Genomic DNA, 22,858 nt, shown 5'->3' with positions numbered 1-22,858 from the left:
CTGTCTATCCTCTGCAACTGTTGCTCAAAAAGTTAAACAGAGTTATGCTATGACCCAAGAACTCCACTTCTAGGTATATACCCAAGAGAACTCAAAACATATGCTACACAAAAACTTATACATGGATATTCATAGCAATATTATTCACAGCACCCAAAAACAACCCAAAGGTCCATCAACTGATGATGGATAAACAAAATGTGGTATAGTCACACAATGGAACATTATTCAACCACAAAAAGGAATACAGTGCTGACACACACTATGTCATTAAAGAATATTGAAACAATGAAAAAAAACAGACACAAATGGCCACATATTGTATGATCCCACTTATATGAAATGTCCAGAATAAGCAAATCTAAAGAGATACATGGTAGATTTGTGATTGCTTAGAGCTGGAGGGAAGGAGGGTAGGGTGATGGAGAGGGATTGCTAATGGGAGCACTTTCTTTTTGTGCTGATAAAAATGTTCTAGGACCAAGTGCGGTGGATCACGCCTGTAAGCCTAGCACTTCGGGAGGTCAAGGCGGGTGGATCACCTGAGGTCAGGAGTTTAAGACAAGCTTGGTCAACATGGCAAAATCCCATCTCTACTAAAAATACAAAAATTAGCCGGGTGCGGTGGCAGGCGCCTGTAATCCCAGCTACTTGGGAGGCTGAGGCAGGAGAATCACTTGAACCCAGGAGGCGGAAGTTGCAGCGAGCAGAGAACGCACCACTGCACTCCAGCCTGGGCAACAAGAGTGAAATTCCATCTCAAAAAAAAAAAAAAAAGTTCTAAAGTTGAATTTGGTAATGGTTGCACAACTCTGTGAATACACTAAATACCACTGAACTGTACACTTTGAATGGGCAAATTGATACACTGGGTAGACTTTAAATGGATAAACTGATCTTATAAACCTGTTTTTAAAAAAAGTCTTTTTTCCCATAAATTGTACCTTTCCCAAGTTACTTAACCCAGTGGCCTTTTCTTAATATTCTGCTTGCAACCTTTGATTCTCTTCATCACCTGCTTTCCTTGGCAACACACAAATCTACTATCTTAGTTCATAACCCACCTTGGACCCCAATCACAAATGTTTCCTTCAATTTTTCTTTATTTTTTTTTTGAGACGGAGTCTCGCACTGTCGCCTATGCTGGAGCGCAGCAGCGCAACCTCAGCTCACTGCAACCTCTGCCTCCCGGGTTCGAGCAATTCTCCTGCCTCAGCCTCCTGAGTGGCCAGGAGTAAAGGCACGTGCCACCACACCTGGCTAATTTCTGTATTTTTAGTAGAGATGGGAATCCCATATTGGCCAAGCTGGTCTCGATCTCCTGACTTCAGGTGGTCCACCCACCTCAGCCTCCCAGAGTGTTGAGATTACAGGCGTGAGCCACCACTCCCAGCTAACCTTCAGCAATTTCATCTACTGCCAACCTTTCAAAACTATCCTCTCAGGAAATCAGATGATTCCTAACTTTATCTTCTGTCTTAGCTACAGCCACAAGTTTTATGGATAGCTCAGTCTAGGTCCACCTCACTCTTGGCCTAACCAAAACACGCTCATCTTTCCCCAAAATCTAGTTATTTCCATATTACTTCTTTTTCTCAATAGCACTACCCACTTCTATCTCACCTTAAAGTCAGTTTGGGTTGCTCTCAACTTTCCAAATCCCACAGATCTCTCCCTAAAGCATTTAACTTCCTTTTGCTCAACTCTTGTTCAGCTCATATACCTCTCTTAGCATGCTACAAAAGGCACGTTAACTTTTCTTACCAAATCCAGGCTATCATAAAACAACCATCTAAAAAAGGCTGCCAAAAGAAAGCTCATAAAGGGTAACTCCAATCAAAACAAATACCAGGCCAAAAGACATGATCAGGCAATACATGAAAGAGGACATTTAAACTAGGTATCCAATATTAGAGAAATAATATTCAAAAACATACAAACCAAAATGAAATTTTCCTTACCAGCACTGTACTGGCACCATAAACTGATATAACCATTTTGAAAAAGAATTTGTATCAAGAGCCTCTAAATGTATAATTTTGTGTATATATACTATCTTTCCAGAGATACTCTATGTAGAAACAAGTCTATACAGACACAAATTACCACAGATGCCTTTAAGGAGAACTAGCCGACTGAGGGGCAAGGATGAAAGGGAAACTTAATCTTCTCCTAATAGCCTCTTACATTTGAAATTTTTTTTTTTACTTGGTACTATCTACCAAAAGAGACGATTTAAGGTGGCCGTTTCTGAGACCAAGATGAGTTAACATTAATTTGATTATCAAGGACAAGAGAGAAATGCAGACTATAACATTGTTCTTTCTGCAGGGACTTTCATGGCACTATTTTAAGGTCTAAATCTTGTCTCATCTCTCTAAAAGATTGTTTTATTTTCCTACTGTATGTGATGACACTATTTTTTTTTTCTTTACACCACTTTGAAAACTACCACGTGTCCTGTTGCTGTGGTGGTAAAGTTTTTCGCTGTAGGTTTGCTTACTCTTTAAGAAGCAGTTGAAAAAGGAAGTAAGTCATGGAATTCATCCATCTTACAGCAAAGGGCTTTGACAGAAATCCAGTTCTTAAGCTATTATAACTCATGAATAAATAACTGTGTTGCTGCTTTTTTTTTTTTTTTTTTTTTTGAGACAGAGTCTCACTCTGTCACCCAGGCTGAAGTGCAGTGGCGTGATCTCAGCGCACTGCAATCTCTGCCTCCCAGGTTCAAGCGATTCTTGTGTCTCAGCCTCCTGAGTAGCTGGAATTACAGGCGCACGCCACCATGCCGGGCTAATTTTATTTTTTATATTTTTAGTAGAGACAAAGTGCTGGGATTACAGGCGTGAGCCATCACGCCCGGCCTTGTGTTGTTGCTTTTAATATCATGACATTGAAGGTTTAATGCCCATTAAATGAACTCCAGGACATACTTAAATTCATCTTTGAACCAGTAATTCCACTTCTGAGAAAACTTTCTACCAAAATAACTAAATAGACAAAAGATTTTATGCCTTTTATACTGTGTTTAACAAAGGATAATTTAAAGTAACAAAAATCTGGAAGCAACCTAATGTCCAATACAGAAAAACGATTAAGAAAACAATACCCTACACTTTTATGATCAACTGATTTTCAACAAGGGTGTCAACACCATTCAATGGAGGAAAGGACAGTCCTTTCATCAAATGATGCTAAAACTGGATATCTACATGCAACAGAATGAAACTGAACTCCTACCTCACATCATACAGAAAAATTAACTCTAAATATCCTCCCTATTGCACTTGACAAGTCTTTGAAAAAAAAATTCTAAGTAGATCAAAGACCTAAATGTAAGAGCTAAAACTATAAAACTCTTAGAAGGAAACACAGGGGTAAATATTTATGACCTTGGGTCTGGCAATGGTTTCTTGGCTATGACATCGAAGCACAAGCAAGCAAAGAAAAAAATAGATAAATCAGCTTGCACCAAAATTTTAAACCATTTTTTTTTTTTTTTTTTGGAGACGGAGTCTCACTCTGTTGCTCAGGCTAGAGCGCAGCAGCCTGATCTCAGCTCACTGCAACCTAAACCTCCCAGATTTAAGGGATTCTCATGCCTCAGCCTCCTAAGTAGCTGGGATTAAAGGCGCCCGCCACCACACCTGGCTAATTTTTGTATTTTTAGTAGAGATGGGGGTTTCACCATGTTGGCCAGGCTGATCTCGAACTCCTGACCTCAAGTGATCTACCCGCCTTGGCCTCCCAAAGTGCTAGGATTACAGGTGCGAGCTGCCACACAAAAATTTTAAACTTTTGTTCCTCAAAGGACACCATTCAAGAAAGTAAAAGGACAACACATAAAATGGGAGAAAATGCAAGAAAATATTGTAAATCATGTATCTGGAAAGGGACTTACATTTAGAATATAGAAAGAACTCATACAACTTTAAAATAAGACAACTCAATTTAAAAATGGGTAAAGGAAGTAAATGGACATTTCTCCAAAGATATACAAAAGGTCAATAAGCACATTAAAAGATGTTCAACATTATTAGCCATCAGTGAAATGCAAATCAAAACTACAATGAGCTACCACTTTATAAGCACTAAGACTGCTATAACCAAAAAGAAAGATAAGTGCTCCCAAGGATATGATGAAATCAGAACCCTTATAACCTGTCGGTGGGAACGTAAAATGGTGCAACCAATTTGAAAAACATGTGGCACTTATTCAAAAAGTTAAACATAGAGTTACCATATGCCCACCAATTCCACTTCTAGGTATATACCCCAAACAACTGAAAACATATGTCCATACAAAAACTTGTAAACAGATGTTTATAGCAGAATTATTCAAAACAGCCAAAACCTGTAAACAACCTAAATGTCCATCCACTGATGATGGCTGAGCAAAATGTGGCATATTCACACAATGGAACATTACCCATCCATAAAAAAGAATGAAACACTGATACACAGACACTGATGAACCTTGAAAACATACTAACCGAAAGACACCAGACAACTTAGGCCATATATTCTATGATTCCATTTACATGAAATGCCAGTATAGGAAAATCCACAGACACAGAAAGTAGATTAGTGGTTGCAGGGCCTGGGAGAGAAAGGGGAGAATCTAATGGGGAGTGACTGTCATGAGTACAGGATTGCTTTTGGGGGTGATGAAAATGTTCTGAAAGTAGATAGTGGTGATGGGTGTATAACTTTGTGAATATGAGAAAAACCACTGAAATTTACAATTTAAAAGAATAAATTATATGGTGTATGAATACCTTAGTAAGACTTTCTCAAGAGGAAAAAAGACAATCTATCCGTGCAATGAATACAATGTATGTAACTGTGCCTCTTAGTTATAACCGCATTTTACATGCATACGTTATGATCACAAATAGGTTAATATGAATAAAATATTAGAAAAAGATCAAAATGCTGGGTTGGCAGAACTACAGGTGATCTCTTTATAACTATTTCTGCATTTTCCAGATATTCCTTAATAAGCACTGCTTTTTTTAAGTGGTGGGGAAAAGTTTTATTTACAACAAACAAAAAGATAAATTATTAAACTCCCAAGAATATAAGTACAAATTCCTTAGCTAATAAAGAATAATAATAATTCGGCAATCTAATGGTCCCTAAAATACCTTTCCTTCCCCTCCCCTACAGAAGCCAGGAAAGTTGAACTCCCTCCTCCCGGAAACATGATGCCCTCGATTTCCAGGACACCTCCAGCTCCTGCTTCTCCCCCTCCTCTCCAGCTGCTCCATCTTCTCGGTCCTTTCCTCCTCCTTCTCCTCCTCTTCCTCCTGAGTAGTAAATGCTAACGACCCGCAGGACTCTCATCAGGCCTCTATTAAGGGGCTGCCTTGGCCCCAACCCGCCACCCAGAACAAGGCGCACATTCTCGGCTCTCTGCGAACCTCGGACTCTTGAGACATCTCCAGACCGAGACTGCAAAGTGGGTGAAGGACTGCAAGAACTCCCCACGTACAGACAGTCCTTCCCCGATGGCCACGAGGACGTCAAGCCAGAGATGAGGCTGGGAAGGGGGACTACGGGGCCAAGAGTGACCAAGACTAGGGAACTAGGGATATCCTGGCCCCCTCCTCCAGCCCCGCCCCGGGCAAGGGGTGTCCTGCGCGCCGCCCCCTCTCGGACCCGGAGAGGACGTCCCAGCGAGCTTTCGGGGCCCACACACAGAGGCAGCAGCACGGAGGCGGCAGCCGCGCGGACAGCTTGGGAAAGAGGGACACTCACCCGCTTCAGCCCCGAGCCTTCACTGCACCGGAAGTAGTCACCCGCCCGTTGCCAGGGTGAGGAAGCGGGGGTGACATCAAGTCTTCCCATTGGTCATTCATGGTACCACGTGGCCGGAAGCAGGCGTCCACTAGCTGCTCTGACTCCGCCCTCCACTTCGGACAGGCTCACCTGGCCTCAGAGGTGCAGGACGAGCTCCACCTGGGGCTTCGGTCTGAGCTGCGCATGCGCTGTTGCCTATCTCTCTCTCTCTCTCCCCCCGCCCCTGAATAAGCCCCGCAGGATATGATTGTATGTGAGTGGTTGGCTAATACTGTGATAAGAAATGAAATTAAACTGACTATCATTTATCTAGGTGTCGCTTAAGAGCTTACTTTCTTTCAATCCTTACAGCACTCTTACATGGTAGGGAAAACTAAGGTCCTGCCTGGATTGCTTGTAGAGTTGGGGCACGACCCTTCCCCAGGACCCATGACTGATGGATTTTCCTTATACTTCAACCAAAACATCAGGTCGAACTGAATGAATGTAAAGGAAGAAATGAGAATCTACCTGGCTTCTTTAAGCCAGATGTAGAGGAATTTACACTAATGCAAAAGAGAACACTTTTCTTACCACATTTTTTTGTTTTTGGAAAATTTATTCTTCATTAAAATGTGTTAATTATATTAACATATAATGGTTTCTTATTGTTATTTTAAATAACTTTTTAATATTTCAGGTTTTGTTTTTGTTTTGTTTTGGTTTTTTGGATGGAGTTTCGCTTTGTCAACCAGGCTGGAGTGCAATGGCAAGATCTCAGCTCACTGCAACCTCCGCCCCACCACCCCCCCGCCCCCCTCCACTCAAGCGATTCTTCTGCATCAGACTCCTGAGTAGCTGGGATTACAGGCGCCCGCTACCACACCTGACTAATTTTTTGTATTTTTAGTAGAGACGAGTTTTCACCATGTTGGCCATGCTGGTCTCGAACTCCTGACCTCAGGTGATCCGCCTGCCTTGGCCTCCCAAAGTTCTGGGATTACACTGGCCTGAGCCACCGCACCCAGCCACATTTCAGTTTTGTATTCAATTTTTAATATAGCAAATATTAATAGATGTAACCCACAGAAACAAAAGCTTTGGAGTGTTCCCTACTATTTTGGGGAGTATAAAGGTATCCTGAGATCAAAAAGTTGGAGAACCACTGATACCATTATTATAAATATAGCCTATGTGGTTTTATTATGTAACTTGGGGCTGTTTTTTCTTTCTCTTCTACCACTGACTTCTTAGGGCGGGGCAAGGGGAAAAAGTTTATTACATAGTAAGAATAACAGTTTTTATATAGCAATAGTAACTGAAACCAATTTTGTTACATAGAAGTAGGATGGATATTATAACAAAACATAATAACATCATAAAAGTAAAACATGTGGCATTGGCTTTGGAACTAGGTGAAGCAGCAAGAGCCGGAAGGGAACCAAAGTATTAACAAGAGTCTAAAAGGACTTGAGGAAGCTGCCAATGAGGACTTAAAGGGAGCTAAGGAAGATGTTATTAGAAGCTGGAGAAAATGGGGCCCTTACTATTTAGTGCCAGAAAGTTTGGCGCAGGCATCAGGGAGCAGATACAAACCATCCGCATTGTGCCCTTTCTGAATACTTCACCCGCGGAATCCATCAGCATAATAAAATAGTTGTTCTTTTGCACCTTTAAATTTGAAATGGATTTTTACACAGTAATATTAACTGGAACCAGCAGGAATAAAAGAAAAGATGTTAAAGTTTTAAAAAGACATAGACATGCTCCCTTCCATTTCTTAGGCAACATTCTTACCTACTGTCCTGGAATTTAACTACATTATAATAATCATCTCCCAGTGCTGCTCTGTGTACTTTTATCTTGGGTATCACACCCAGATGCCACACAGGCCATCCTCTGGTAGGCTAATACTGCTCAAGTAAAAGTAACCAATTTCTTTGGACCCTTTTTTATTATTATTGAGACAGAGTCTCACTCTGTTGCCTAGGCTGGAATGCAGTGGTGCAATCTCGGCTCACTGCAACCTCCGCCTCCCCGGTTCAAGTGATTCTCCTGCCTCAGCCTCCCCAGTGACTGGGATTATAGGTGCCTGTGACCACGCCCAGCTAATTTTTGTCTTTTTAGTAAAGACGGGGTTTCGTCATGTTGACCAGGCTGGTCTCGAGCTCCTGACCTTAGGTAATCCACCCATCTAGGCCTCCCAAAGTGCTGGGATTACAGGCATGAGCCACCTCGCCTGGCCCAGACCCAATTTTTAACATTTTTAACCTGCATTGGGTACGGTAACAATGAGATCCTTTGAAATATTAACAATCAACAGTTGTATATCTATCTGATTCACTCAACATGTTAAATATGAAAGGAAAGTCTATACTAGTAAATCTCCTTCAGAAAAAAATCTAATGGCCTCCCTCTTCCTGTTCACACCTCTCCCAAACCCGGAAGAGCAGCCAGCTGAGGAATTACTTCCTTTATCTCAAATAATCATGTCTGCTGCATCTTGATCTTTGTACTCTAAGTAAGCTCCCTCTCTCCTAGTTCCCTGGGAGGTCTCCCTTTGTTTTGTATTCTTGGAAAACACTATTGCTTTAACACATGTGTCAGAAATGTAGCATAACAATAGTGATAGTTTTCAATTGTCTTTCGACAAGTTAACACCAATTCAGCTGCTTAAGACAACAAAAATGCAGTATTTCCGTTTCTGTGGATCAGGTGTCCAGGTCTCTGCTCAGATCTCAGAAGGCTGAAATCAAGATGTCAGCCAGAGCTGCCATCTTATGGGATGCCCAGAGCGATTCCCCGAGTTCATTCAGGTGATTGGCAGAATTCAAATCCTTGCAGATGTAGAGCTGGCCACTTTCGTCTTCTTCAAGGTCAAGAGGAGCAGTCCTCTCTCACTTTTCCACCTTGAAAGGACTCAACTGATTAGGTCCGGTCCCCCAGGATAACCTCTCCTTTGATGAACACAGAGTCAATGATTAGTGGTCAAGTTTCAGGAGGGATGGCCATCATATTCTCAGCTTCCATCCACACTCCAGGGGAGAGGATCATAAGTGTCTGTGCACCGGCGCAGAAATCTTGCAGGCCATCTTAGAATTTTGCCTACCACGTGGAAAAAAGAAAGTTTCACTTATAGATGGACTACAACAACCCTTCAAGCAGTCCTATGGTAGACAGCAGTTGTTTCGCCTGCCCAGCATAAATTTCCTTCTTATTCTCCTAACAGCACCCAACTGCACTTCCAGTGATTGTCCTTCACCACTTGCACCCAGTGTAAGTTGGACTGTCCATCAGGATGCTCCATGGGATGATCAACTGACCCATGCTAAGCTAAAGCTGCTTCTTGCCTAGAATTTGAAAACTGACAGCAATAATGCAAAGAGTAAAAGCAGTTGTTTATTCAACCAAGGTTACAGGGTTCCCTGTTACTGTTCCAGTGCTTGTATTTTTCCAAAACCTGCTTCCTTAGTTTTTCTTTCAGTTATCTTAGGTACTCCCTATCCTTCCAACAAATTCATTTTTTCTTCTTTAATTTATAAAATTTTGAGCAAGACAAATAATCCAGAGATTACTTGACTCACATGTCAAGCCCTGATGACAACACATTGTCTTCGGAGCCCTGACAAAGACTGGTAAGATGAAACGTGGCCTACCTGCCATCTCTGGTTTCATCCTTGTTGTCTGTCAATTATCTGGCCGGCTATGTTGTCATCCCCCATTCACAGGGCAATATAAATGTTCTTCCTGCACAACAAACTGTCTGACCAGTTTGTGATTTAACACCTTTCTCTGCAATCTCTTAGTTTTTTTATTGTAACATGTAGAGTGTCCCCCCATTCTTATAAGCTTGTTATAAACATTAAATACAATTTTCTGAACCAGAACCAGCGTCAGCTTCTCAATCACTTTTTCCTAACCACCTTGTTTTAAATTGCAATCACACTCCCCTATCTGTTCTCCTTCCTGTTTTATCTCTATCAGTAGCACACAGCCCCAACTAATCCTCTAAAATTTTCCCCATTCATTTAGTGTATTAATCATCTCTCCTGTAAAGTCAGTTCCATAAAGATGGGGCTATCTTTATTTATTATTATTTTTTTGAGACAGTGTCTTGTTATAGCAACCAGGCTGGAGTGTAGCGGTGCTACCATGGCTCACTGCAGCCTCAAACTCCTGGGATCAAGCCATCCTCCTGCCTAAGTCTCCCAAGTAGCTGGGACTAGAGGTGTGAGCAACTGCACCCAGCTAGGACAGACATTTTAAAAGAAAAAAACATTTTATTGATGTTAAATATAAATACAGAAAAGTACAGCTTGATGATTCTTCGTATAGTAAACACAGTGTATAACCATTCCTCAGACCAAGTGAAAAAAATCATGACCTGGCCCCAGGGTAATGCTGACATCTAACATCACACATCCATTTTCTCTATATTTAAACATTATATGAATGGAATTTTACAGTATGAAAACTCTTTTATGTTCATTAATGTCATACTTTGAGATGAATCCACGTTGGATGTTTATTCTCCTTGCCATGTGGTATTTCACTGTGATAATTTATCCATTATATTGTTTTTTCTTTCCAACTTTTATTTTAGTTTCAGGAGTACACGTACAGGTTTGTTACATGGGTAAACTGTGTGCTGCAGGAGTTTGGTGTACAGATTATTTTGTCACCCAGGTAATAAGCGTAGTACCTGATAGGTAGTTTTTTGATCCTCACCCTCCTCCCACTATGTACCTCCAAGTAAGTCCAGGTATCTGTTGTTCCCTGCATTGTGTCTATGTGTTAGCTCCCACTTACAAATGAGAAAATGTGATATTTGGTTTTCTCTTCCTGTGTTAGTTTGCTTGGGATAATGGCCTCCAGCGTCATCCATGTTGCTGTAAAGGACATGATCTCATTCTCTTTTATGGCTGCATAGTATTCCATAGTGTATACGTACCACATTTTCTTTGTCCAGTCCATCGTTGATGGGCATCTAGGTTGACTGCATGTCTTTGCCGTTGTGAATAGTGCTGCAATGAACATATGCATGTGTGTCTTTATGGTAGAACAATTTATATTCCTTTAGGCATATACCAGTAATGGGATTGCTGGGTTAAATGGTAGTTCTGTTTTAAGTTCTTTGAGAAATCTTCAGACTGCCTTCCACAGTGGCTGAACTAATTTACATTCCCACCAGCAGTGTATAAGGATTCCCTTTTCTCCACAACCTCGTCAGCATCAGTTGTCTTTTGACTTTTTAGTAATAGCCATTCTGACAGGTATGACATGATATCTCATTGTAGTTTTGATTTTCATTCCTCTAATGATTAATGATGTTGAGCATTTTTTCATAAGCTTGTTGGATACATTTGTCTTCTTTTGAGAAATGTCTGCTCATGTCCTTTACCCATTTTTTAATGGAGTTTTTTTGTTTTGGCTTGTTAATTTGTTTAATTTCCTTACAGATTCTGGATTAGACCTATGTCAGATGCATAGTTTGCAAATATTTTCTCCCATTCTGTAGGTTGTCAATTTACTATATTGATAGTTTCTTTTGCGTGCAGAGGTTCTTTAGCTTAATTAAGTCCCACTTGTCTATTTTTGTTTTTGTTGCAATTGCTTTCGAATACTTCACCATAAAATCTTTGCCAAAGCCTATGTCCAAAATCATATTTTCTAGGTTTTCCTCTAGGGTTTTTATAGTTTTGGGTTTTATATTAAAGTCTTTAATCCATCTTGAGTTGATTTTTGTATATGGTAAAAGGAAGGGGTCCAGTTACAATCTTCTGCATATGGCTAACCAGTTATCCCAGAACCATTTGTTGAATAGGAAGTCATTTCTTCATTGATTGTTTTTGTCAGCTTTGTTGAATATCAGATAGTTGCAGGTGTGAGGCATTATTTCTGGACTCTCTATTCTGTTTCATTGGTCTAGGTGTCTGTTTTGTATGAGTACCATGCTGTTTTGATTACTGTAGCCATGTAGTATAGTTTGAAGTCAGGTAGTGTCATGCCTTCAGCTTTGTTCTCTTTGCTTAGGATTGCTTTCACTATTTGGGTTCTTTTGGAATCCCATATGAATTTTAGAGTAGTTTTTTTCTAATTCCGTGAAAAAATGTCATGGTAGTTTGATAGGAGTAGCATTAGCATTAAATCTATAAATTGCCTTGGGCAGTATGGCCATTTTAACAATATTGATCCTTCCTATCCATAAGCATGGAATGTTTTGTTTGTGTTGTCTCTAATTTCTTTCAGCTGTGTTTTGTAATTCTCATTGTAGAGATCTTTCACCTCCCTGGTTAAGTGTATTCCTAGGTATTTCATTCTTCTGTGGCTATTGTGAATGGGATTGCCTTCTGCATTTGGCTCTCAGCTTGGACATTATTGGTATGTAGAAGTGCTACTAATTTTTGTGTGTTGATTTTTATAGCCTTAAACTTTGCAAGGTGGGGCACCATGGTTCACGCCTGTAATCCCAGCACGTTGGGAGGCAAAGACAGGTGGATCACTTGAGGTCAGGAGCTCAAGACCAGCCTGACCAACATGGTGAAGCCCTGTCTCTACTAAAAAAATACAAAATTAGCTGGGCGTGATGGCACACGCCTGTAATCCCAGCTACTTGGAAAGCTGAGGCAGGAGAATTGCTTGAACCAGGGAGGTGGAGGTTGCAGTGAGCCAAGATCATGCCATTGCACTCCAGCCTGGACAACAAGAGCAAAACTCTCTCTAAAAAAAGAAAAGAAAAGAAAGAAAAACAAACTATGCTGAAGTGGTTTATCATATCATATCTAGAAGCTTTTGGGTCAAGACTATGTAGTTTTCTAGGTACAGAATCATATCATCCACAAAGAGAGATAGTGCGACTTCCTCTCTTTCCATTTGAATGTCCTTTATTTCTTTCTGTTGCCTGGTTGTTCTGGCTAGGACTTCTAGCATAATACTATGTTGAATAGGAGGGGTGAGAGTGGGCATCCTTGTCTTGTTCTCATTCTTAAGGGGAGCTTTTATCCATTCAGTATGATGTTGGCTATGGGTTTGCTCTTATTGGGTTGTCTCTTAATATTATTATTATTATCATTATCATTATTATTATCATTGTTATTATTTTGAAATGGAGTCTTACCCTGTTGCCCAGGCTGGAGTGCAGTGCGATCTTGGCTCACCGCAACCCCCATCTCCTGGGTTTAAGCGATTCTCCTGCCTTAGCCTCCTGAGTAGCTGGGATTACGGGAGCACACCACCACACCCAGCTAATTTTTGTATCTTAGTAGAGATGGGGTTTCACCATTTTGGCCAGGTTGGTCTCGAACTCCTGACCTCAAATGATCCCCTGCCTTGGCCTACCAAAGTTCTGGGATACAAGTGTGAGCCACTGCACCTGGCTGAGACCACCTTTTGATGGACAGAGTAGCACGTGTCTGTAGGGAGGGAAGGAATTGATGGTGGCATTCTTGGAGACAAATTGCCACACTCAGTAAGGGTTCAATGGTGGCATGTTCCCAGCATCCCCTTTGGTTACTAAAGCAAGAAAAAGATTGAATTTATTAAAAGGATGAGAGTAGTCCACAAAATCAAAAAGAAGACTCTCAGAAAGGATAGGAACTAGAGGAGTTCTAGCTAGCAAGTTCTAATGGACATGTTTTTGAGGTATAGCCACAGGATTAATCAGCTTTGTGTATTTCTCTTACTTTTGTCTTCCTGCTCAAATTCCAAGCTAAAAAAAAATTTTATTGCATAATTGAATCATGTGTTTGCACCTTGTCCAAGAGAGGACAAGATCCTTGAACTCATACTCCCTCTAAAACTGCATAAAATGGGAGAAGGAAATCAAGAAACTTTCCAAGATAAGAAACATGGATGCCAGGCTGCAGAACAACAGATGCTTATTGTCCAGGATGCTTTGGGTATAACTTTACCTAAAATAGAGGATCAGCAAGGGTTTCCCCAACTCCATATGTATCCTTTAAAAAAAATCCGGGCTGGGCACGGTGGCTCACACCTATAATCCCAGCACTTTGGAAAGTCAAGGCGGGTGGATCACAAGGTCAGGAGATCAAGACCATCTTGGCTAACATGGTGAAACCCCGCCTCTATTAAAAAATACAACAACAAAAAACTAGCTGGGCGAGGTGGCGGGCGCCTGTAGTCCCAGCTAGTCAGGAGGCTGAGGCAGGAGAATGGCGTAAACCCGGGAGGCGGAGCTTGCAGTGAGCTGAGATCCGGCCACTGCACTCCAGCCTGGGCAACAGAGCGAGACTCTGTCTCAAAAAAAAAAAAAAAAATACAAAAAATTAGCTGGGCATGGTGGCCCATCCCAGCTACTCGGGAGGCTGAGGCAGGAGAATCGCTTCAACCTGAGAGGTGGAGGTTGCAGTGAGCCAAGATCACACCACTGCATTCCAGCCTGGGTCAGAGCAAGACTCTGTCTCAAAAAAAAAAAAAATGCCTATATACTATGTTATCTATGTCTGTGAATTCAGTAAAGTTTCACCAAACTTAAAAATATATTATTTGTTTGGAATTATTAATCATTGTTATTTTATATAGTTTAGAACTAACAACATTTCTCCATCCTTTATGATCTTGGTGAAGAAGAGTGTACCTGATAGTTCTTGGGGAAAAAATGTGTTTAGCTTCTATTTCAATGTTTCTCTTAAGTGTGAGGATAACATTGAAGGGATGTAATTTGTATTCTAAACTAACTTTTTTTAAATTGTATTTTATTTTTAGAGATGGAGTCTCACTATATTGCCCAGGCTGGTCTTAAACTCCTGGGCTCCAGTGGTACTCCCACCTTGCCCTCCCAAAGTGCTGAAATTATAGGCATGAGCCTGAAATTACACACGGCCCTAAACTAACTTTTGAAAAACATTTTATTATTTTTTCTTTTTGAGACAGAGTCTCGCTCTATCTCCTAGACTGGAGTGCAGTAGTGTGATCTTGGCTCACTGCAACCTTCGTCTCCCGGGTTCAAGCATCTGGGTAGCTGGGATTACAGGCATTTGCCACCATACCTGGCTAATTTTCATATTTTTAGTAGAGATGAGGTTTTGCTATATTGGCCAGTCTGGTCGCGAACTCCTGACCTCAGGTGATCCGCCCGAGATCACCTCAGATGATCACCTCAGGTGATCTCAGCCTCCCAAAGTGCTGGGATTACAGGTGTGAGCCACCGCACCTGGCCCATTATGGAAACATTTTTTAAATTTGTTAAGATAACAATGGGGTGGGTGCGGTGGCTCACGCCTATAATCCCAGCATTTTGGGAGACTGATGTGGGTGGATCACCTGAGGTCAGGAGTTTGAAACCAGCCTGGCCAACCTGGTGAAACCCCGTCTCTGCTAAAAATACAAAAATTAGCTGGGCCTGGTGGCGGGCACCTATAATCCCAGCTACCTGGGAGGCTGAGGCAGGAGAATCACTCAAACCCGGGAGGCGGAGGGTGCAGTGAGCCGAGATCATGCCATTGCACTCCAGCCTGGACATCAAGAGCGAAACTCCGTCTCAAAAAAAACTAAATAAATAAATAAGACAACAATGAAGTTTACAGCATTGATTCACTCTTCCTTCCTTTTGAATGAAATCCCATGTTCCAGTCGCCAATTAGTCTGTAGTTTATCTGAGTTTATTCTGGCTGCTCACACTTTGTTAGCAGATGCTTCTGGTGCCCAGATTGCAGCTACTTGGCTACCTCTAGTCTCAGCTCTGGCAGGCAGCTCCAGCCTGCACCGTCAGGTTTCCTGGCCTTCTGCTTTCTGTCCCAGAGCCGGCTCCAATGCCCAAGCATAAGCTTGGGGCACATGGAAGTGAGCGCCCACCAAGGGAGGTGTTCACCCTCAACCAAAGAGGGGATTTAAATGCTCCAGCCTTAAACCCTTCAGGCCAATTCTGAGAGGAAAACTGTAAACTTCTCAGAGTTCTTGGGATACTGAGTCTTGAAGCAAAGGATCAAGTGTCCTGACATTGGCTTTTCCTTCCTTTCTACCTTACTCTTCATAGCCTCTCACTTTGCTGTCTGCAATCACCTCCCAAAAAAATCCCTGCACCTACACTCCTGTCTAGGGGTTTGTATTCACGGGAACCCAAATTTAGACAGGCATCCTTTATCCAGGCATATCTTTTGGTTACTGGCAACGTCTAATATTGATTTATATAAAGCTCATTTTGCAGACATAACTCAAGATGTTTTTTCAAGATGTTGGCCGATGTAATTAACTGTTGTAGAGAACAGTATTATGTAGGAGCAGCACTATTTTGCTCTTTTTTTTTTTTTTTTTGGCGACGGAGTCTTGCTTTATTGCCCAGGCTGGAGTGCAGTGGCACAATCTCGGCTCACTGCAACCTCCACCTCGCTGGTTCTAGTGATCTTCCTGCCTCAGCCTCCCAAGTAGCTGGGACTATAGGCGTGCACCACCATGCCTGGATACTTTTTGTATTTTTCGTTGAGATGGGGTTTCGCCATGTTGGCCAAACTGGTCTCAAACTCCTAGCCTCAGGTGATCCGCCCTCCTTGGCCTCCCAATATTTTGCTTTTCTGCAGAAATTGAGTAGCACTCTCTTCAATATTCTTGCTTAGTTAAAAGGGAGGGAAGGAGGGAAGGAGAGAGGGAGGAAGGAAAGAAGAAAGGAAGGAGGAGAGGGAAATGAATAAGCTCTTCCTTCTCACAGTTTTTGCTACAGAATTTAAGTGTGCTTTTGGAGCTGAATATAAAAAACTTCACCCACCCAATCTGAATTCCAAGCTTTACCTCTAAATCTTGTACTAGAGCTGTCTAACCCATGGGTACTCTTAGGATGTGTTAGCAAGTGAATTGGCTGTCAGCACTTTGAGACCTGGGAACACACCCAGGCCCCCAGGGAAGCTGGACCCAAAGGTCAGAGGGCAGCACTATTGTAGCCCAGTGTCTCTAATGGGAAACAGATGCTCCCAGCTGTCGCCTGCCATCAGCCTGCTCACTAAATGTTTTCAGCCCTGGCTCCTTCTGCACCAATCCAGCTGTATAAACACATTTTATCCGCAAGCCTGGTTGTGGGGGCAGCCAACAGATCTGTCTTCTTTTCTATTAGGAGAGCCTGCCAATGTTTAACTCATTAGAATAACAATTAAACAAAGGTAGGATTTTTTTTTCCCCTTTTTCTTTGTAAAGCTTCTATTTTCTTTTTGCTAACAGGGGTGGTATTAGCTGATGGTTATCCCGGGGTAATATTAGCTGATAGTTAATCTATTGAGAGTTAGGAGCAAAGGAAATCTGTTTGAAATGAGAATCTTTTTTTATTTTTTGACGGAGTCTCACTCTGTTACCCAGGCTAGAGTGCAGTGGTGCGATCTCAGCTCACTGCAACCTCTGCCTCTCGGGTTCAAGCAATCATCTTGCCTTAGCCTCCACAATAGCTGGGTTTACAGGTGCGTGCCACCATGCCTAGCTGATTTTTGTATGTTTGGTAGAAATAGGATTTCACCATGTTGTCCAGGCTGATCTTGAATTCCTGACCTCAAGTGATCTGTCTGCCTCGGCCTCCAAAAGTGCTAGGATTACAGGTGTGAGCCACCACTCCTGGCCTGATATAAGATTGCTTTAAAGAGAGATGCAGATAGTAGTATGGGAGATCAGGATGCCTGCGCTGTAGAAGTAATCACATGTCCTTAGGAGTATCACTTAGCCTCTTTGGGCTTCATTTTCCTTTTTCAGTAAAATGATGGCATTAGACTTAGCTGATCACTAAAGGACTTTCTCATTATTAACATTTTAAATAATTTGTCATTTTATGGCTTCTATACATTCTTTCATTTAACAAATATTTTCTGAGCATCTGTTATGTACACAGCAGTCTTACTGGCACTTGTAAAACGTTAAAAATAGAAGATTCCTTACAGAGCCTAGGCCATAAGGCATCTGGTTTCCTTGTCTCTCTCCAGCAACTCTTCCCTTTTGTTCCCAATAACAACGGTCACTTGGACTATGGCAACTTATCTGCATCTCCATTTTATGTGGCTTTGCTGGGTCTGCCAGTCACAGTGACATTGCAGCCCAGCCCAGGTATGAGCATGTGATCCAGGCCTAGCTAATCACGTGCCATGCCCTGGGCCATGTAAGTCTGGGCTCATGACTTATGCCAGTCCAATCCAAGTTCTTCCCTGAAATTTTCAACAACAATTTTTGGAGAGAAGATGCTCTTTTACATGTGGGGTTACTAAATAGGAAAGAGTGACCATTCCCTTTTTCTTTTGCATGGAGAAAGTTCGTCTAAAGTTGTAAACAACTGAGGCCAATACATGAAGAGAAGCAGAGCCAGAGATGGGGAGAAATTTCAAATGGCCTTGTTTGAAGCCCCTTCCCCCCCAGCTATGTTCACTAATCTCTCATTCCCTTTTCCTCTCTTTATCTCTCTCTCTCTCTCTCTCTCTTAGACAGTTTTGATCTCAAAGTTTTGGCCTCAAGCGATCCTCTCATCGCGGCCTCTCAAAGTGCTGGGATTACAGGCGTCAGCCACTGTGCCTACAACACCTGGCCACTCTCAGATAGTTTGAGATGGCTTTCTGTCAGTTTCAACCAAAAGACTCCTGACAAATACATAGTCAAACCTTTTTTTTTTTTTTTTTTTTTTTGGATAAGGAAACTGATTCTCACAGTGTTTGGAATTTTTTCAAGCTTCCATGGTGGGTGAGTAGCAGAGGTGGTACACAATCATTGATCTCCTGACTTCCAAACTAGTTCTTTTATTTTTGTGTTTCTTCCACCTTTATATGATGAACATTTCAAACATGCTGAAAATTTGAAAATAAAGAAAAGCAGGCCGAGTGTGGTGGCTCACACCTGTAATCCCAGCACTTTCGGAGGCCGAGGTGGGTGGATCCCCTGAGGTCAGGAGTTTGAGACCAGCCTGGCCAACATGGCGAAACCCAGTCTCTATGAAAAATACAAAATTAGCCAGGCGTGGTGGCGGGGCCTATAATCCCAGCTACTTGGGAGGTTGAGGCAGGAGGATCACTGGAACCTGGGAGGCATAGGTTAAAGTAAACCAAGATTACGCCACTGTACTCCAACCTAGGCAACAGAGCAAGACTCCGTCTCAATAATAATAATAATAATATAATTGCAAGAACATGTGGCATATTTAACAACCGGTCACTGCGGTTTTTAGGTGAGTTGAATCCTTACATACATTATCAAACCAAAATGGGGTCCGCTTGCCCGGCACAGTAAGGCCAAACATCCACATTGAGGTTTGCAGTAGGAGAAAGGAGGGTGTTTATTTGCAGGGCACCAAGCAAGGAGAATCTAGGCAGCTCATGTTTAAGACCCAGTGTCTCCGATGCTTTGTAAGTAAGGGTTTTTAAACGCAGAGGTAAGTTTCAGGAAAGCTGAAATTACAGGCAAAATCATAAATCAATACATGGAGGTTGCATATTGGTTTGGCCTATAAAGGGCAGGATATCTTGAAGTGGGAGATTCTAGGTCACAGGTAGATTTGAAGATTTTCTGATTTGCAATTGATTAAGGAAGAGAAGCTTTGTTTAAAAATTTGGAGTCAGCAGGCCGGCGCGGTGGCTCATGCCTGTAATCCCAGCACTTTGGGAGGCTGAGGTGGGTGGATCACCTGAGGTCAGGAGTTCAAGACTAGCCTGACCAACATGGTGAAACCCCATCTCTACTAAAAATACAAAATGAGCCAGGCGTGGTGGCAGGTGCCTGTAATTCCAGCTACTCGGTAGGCTGAGGCAGGAGAATCATTTGAACCCGGGAGGTGGAGGTTGCAGTGAGCCGAGATCATACCATTGCACTCCAGCTTGGGCAACAAAAACAAAACTCCATCTCAAAAAAAAAAAGAAAAAAAATTGGAGTCAGCAGAAAAGCCAGCCCTGGCTTATGGATGTGACCTTCTCCAGGTACCTCAGGAATAAATTTAGAACAAAAAACAGCAGTTAGAGTTCAGCCCTCAGTTCTCCCTTTTCTGAGGTCTTCATTTTTGAGTCAGTGGGTCCAATTGATGGGGGGGTCTGGATTTCTAAAAAACAACTCAGGGACATAGTCGTTACCTTTAGGCCGGGTGTGGTGGCTCACGCCAATAATCCCAGCACTTTGGGAGGCTGAGCCTGGTGGATCACCTGAGGTCAGGAGTTTGTGACCAGCCTGGCCAAAATGGTGAAATCTCATCTCTACTAAAAATACAAGAAATTAATTTGATGTGGTAGCACGCGCCTGTAGTCCCAGCTACTCGGGAGGCTGAGGCAGGAGAACATGTTACCTTTAATTTATATAGGAAACCCAAATCCTGTGATTCTAGCTTCCTTGGCTATTGTTTTAAGCTACTGTTACTTCTTGCTTATCTATTTGCTTATTTACATCTCAGGGCTAGCCAGGTGCATGGAATTTTCCTTGAAGGAACTTAAGATTTTCCTTTATTTCCAAGCTGGAGGGGGATCCCACAGACTCCTAGGAGGGGTCTCTGCTCCATTTGTACCTCTCTTGGCCATGTGATAGCTCAGTAATCCTGCCAGCACTCTCTAGGCAAACAGCTCTAAGAGTAGTTTGGAGACACAGAAGCCGTGTAAGCCTACAGAAACAAGCTGGTCCTATACTGAAACAGGCTGGACTTGCACAAATTTTGTTGTCCAAAAAACAGGCTCAAATTACATCCCAAACAATTCATGGCTTTTTATGGGGCTCTTTTAACACTTTAGCCAAATAATTGTTAGTTTATTTTGTGTAAATGGTTTAAATATATGTTTTAGCATTAAAATGATCCAAAACCAACACTTTGCACTGCTTTCAAGTGCCTTTTTAACCTGCCCTCGGTGGAAACCAGATTAACCTAAAATTTTATAAGAGAAATGTCCTAATCTTCCCATTCTGCCCCCAGTGGTTCCAAAATCATGAGAAAATGGGCATCTTCAGTTTCTTCTATTTTATGTAACTTTTCTTTAATTATTGAGATATTTATTCAGAAATGAACCAGAGAACATATGCTTCAAATTTTATTTTTATGGTGTTTTTAACTATGCCATGAATAATGTCCAAAACATCAATATTAAACCAAATTAATACCATAACTGACAAGGGGACATTTGAAGCTAATAGAAGGTCAACTGCATTTTTCTGGTCCAATTCTACAAATGTAGTAGAATTTGGACTAGAAAAATCCAAAATATTCCTGGAAACAACAAAATGGAAATTTTTAAAAGGAGAAATTCTATATAACATGGTCATTTAAAGCCAGATTTACGGCTGGAAACATTTCCTGGGAGCAAAGCCATATTTATTAAAGACAAATGTATCTCAAGTACAGGAATATCTTTCAGGATTCTCAAAATGCAACTGTTTACACATGCAAAGAGTGACACATTGTACTTTACAGCAATATTTCTACAACTGTGGAGCTGGAAGAAACTATGATAAACTCTGTGGATCCCCTTGGGTGCCTTTTACCATTTCTGTGCCCTGCCCTTAGCTTCTGTTTTTGCTTTTAACAGCCAGCATCTGTGACTCTTCAAAGCCATCCGTTGGCCTGTTGGAGCCACTCTGCCCACTTTGTGGAGAGCTACAAGTGCCTGGGAGTTCACATCCACCCAGGATGGCCTTCGGCCAACAAGTGACGGGTGGTGAAATATAAATGCCCAGCCCCCTTCCCTCAAGAGGGTACCAACTCTGAAGTGTAATTTAGACTCTAGAGCATCCCTGTGGGATGAAGTAGAGACTGGGGCTCTGTCTGAAATTTCTGCCTTGCTTAGCTGCTTTCTATTCCCTGTCCTATCTCCTCCTTCATTCCCTTATCTGTTCCCCCTCAAAAGTCCTTCCTTAACATATTGCTTGCACACAACACCTCATCTCAGGGTCTGCTTCCAAAGAGCCCCACGTAAGACCTGAGATGAAGTTTACCTGCTCCAATCCTTTCATTCCACCAATGCTTAGCCCAATCTATCAGTCAAGAACATGTACCATGTTCTGGGCATGCTTTAGGCGTGGCGAAGTGCCAATCTCTAGGAAAGTGGAAATGACAGTCTTTTGACCCAGGCCCACATTATCTTCTGTCAGGGCCAGTTTGTGAGTTCAGGGGAAGGTGTTACCAGTCACAAGTACATGAATTACCTCATGCATTCAGCATTCATTCAGGCATTATCCACTAACAACTCTCATGGAAGCTGGGAAAGAGAGAAACCTAATAAAGATTAATTGGAAAATTACGTAAATCATCTACTCCAACCTGAAGTAGGCCAGTAGAAAAATATCCAAAGATTTACCTGAGTCTAACAGCATTCACCCAGAAACTATTAAACATTATTATTTGATTCTTAATATCACTTTCTCCTTTTTTCTATTTTTTATCTCTAAGGCTTACAAACATAAAACACGACAGGAAATTGCTGGTAGGAAGTGGTTTGTTTTTGGCCCCAAGAGATTCTAAACACTCATATGGGAGGTTTCCAGTAAAAGCACCTCTATTCCCACTCTACTTTTTTTTTTCCTTTTTTTTTTTTTTTTTTTTTTTTTGAGACATACTCTGTCACCCAGGCTGGAGTGCAGTGGTGTGATCTTGGCTCACTGCAACCTCTGCCTCCTGGGTTCAAGTGATTCTCATGCCTCAGCCCCCTGAGTAGCTGGGCTACAGGCATGTGCCAACACAGCCAGCTAATTTTTGTATTATTAGTAGAGGTGGGGTTTCACCATGTTGGCCAGGCTGGTCTCGAACACCTGACCTCAAGTGATCCACCCACCTTGGCCTCCCAAACTGCTGGGATTACAGGCATGAGCCAGGGTGCCTGGCCTCCTACTCTACTTTTTAATCATTCATCCAATAAATATTTACAGAGTATGAGCTTTGAATACTGCCTACCTCCTAATCAGCCATGTTATATTTTTTTGCACAGTCCCTGGGTACTCAGCACTTTGAATTTGCCAGTGAAAAACAGATATAAAAGGAGGCTATCTGGGCTGGTCTTCTTTTTCCTAGAACTCATTTCTAAACAAACAAATGAAAACAAACAAACAAAAAAAAACAAAATAAATAAGTAATGGTTACAATCCAGATACCATCTGTAGTAGGCAGCATAATAATCCCCCTGAAATATCTATGTCCTAATCC

At 41.9% G+C, this 22,858-nt stretch overlaps 1 protein-coding gene across 4 annotated transcripts in view; it reads right to left on the bottom strand.

Annotated features, from left to right (window-relative positions):
* Positions 1–5,827, bottom strand: part of TASP1 (taspase 1) — a 318,398-nt gene extending 312,571 nt beyond the window's left edge. For 3 of the 4 annotated variants that reach the window (XM_023217842.2, XM_023217841.1, XM_023217840.1), the window contains exon 1: positions 5,761–5,827. The gene's annotated coding sequence lies outside the window, so the exon portion shown is untranslated. The remainder of the gene's footprint in view (positions 1–5,760) is intronic. The other variant, XM_023217843.1, reaches the window with a different exon arrangement.
* Positions 5,828–22,858: the final 17,031 nt, after the last annotated feature.

This window comes from Piliocolobus tephrosceles, chromosome 20 (assembly GCF_002776525.5).
Source record: "Piliocolobus tephrosceles isolate RC106 chromosome 20, ASM277652v3, whole genome shotgun sequence".
Classification (NCBI taxonomy): Eukaryota; Metazoa; Chordata; class Mammalia; order Primates; family Cercopithecidae; genus Piliocolobus; species Piliocolobus tephrosceles.
This window is presented reverse-complemented; position numbering and strand designations above follow the sequence as displayed.